Raw genomic sequence first — 906 nt, 5'->3', positions numbered from 1 at the left:
TGCACCATGTGCAGGATATGAGAAATAGGTTCACAAAGATAGAATTCCGACATGTGCCTCGAATTCAGAATGAGTTTGTCGACGCCTTGGTCAATTTGTCATCCATGATACAACATCCAGATAAGAACTACATTGATCCCATTGCGGTGAGGATCCATAATGAGTCGGCTTACTGTGCTCATGTTGAAGAAGAAACGGATGGAAAACCTTGGTTTCATGAAATCAAGGAGTATTTGGTGAAAGGAGAATATCCGGAGCATGCAAATCACACTCAGAAACGCACACTCCGGAGACTGTCCAATCACTTCTTCCACAGCGGAGGAAACTTGTACAGAAGAACTCCTGATTTGGGTCAAATAAGGTGTGTCGACGAGAAGGAAGCTTCTAAGCTACTTGAGGATGTACATGTCGGGACCTGTGGCCCACACATGAATGGTTTCGTCTTGGCAAAGAAGATACTGAGAGCTGGTTATTTTTGGATGACCATGGAGACAGATTGCATCCAGTATGTCCGCAAATGCTTTCAATGTCAAGTGCATGCCGATATGATAAAAGTGTCGTCGAACGAGTTCAATGCAACAAGCTCACCTTGGCCATTCGCCGCTTGGGGAATGGATGTTATTGGTCCGATTGAACCCACTGCTTCAAACGGACACAGGTTTATTCTGGTATCCACTGATTACTTCACAAAATGGGTAGAAGCTGCATCTTACAAAGTTGTAACCAAGAAAGTCATCGCAATTTTGTCAAGGATCGTATTGTCTGCCGATTCGGAGTTCCCGAGTCCATTATTACTGATAATGCCGCCAATATCAACAGTGATCTAATGAAAGCTATGTGTGAAGCTTTCAAAATCAAGCACAAGAATTCCACAGCCTATAGACCTCAGATGAATGGAGTCGTAAA

This window comes from Nicotiana attenuata, unplaced genomic scaffold, assembly GCF_001879085.1.
Source record: "Nicotiana attenuata strain UT unplaced genomic scaffold, NIATTr2, whole genome shotgun sequence".
Taxonomy (NCBI): Eukaryota; Viridiplantae; Streptophyta; class Magnoliopsida; order Solanales; family Solanaceae; genus Nicotiana; species Nicotiana attenuata.
This window is presented reverse-complemented; position numbering follows the sequence as displayed.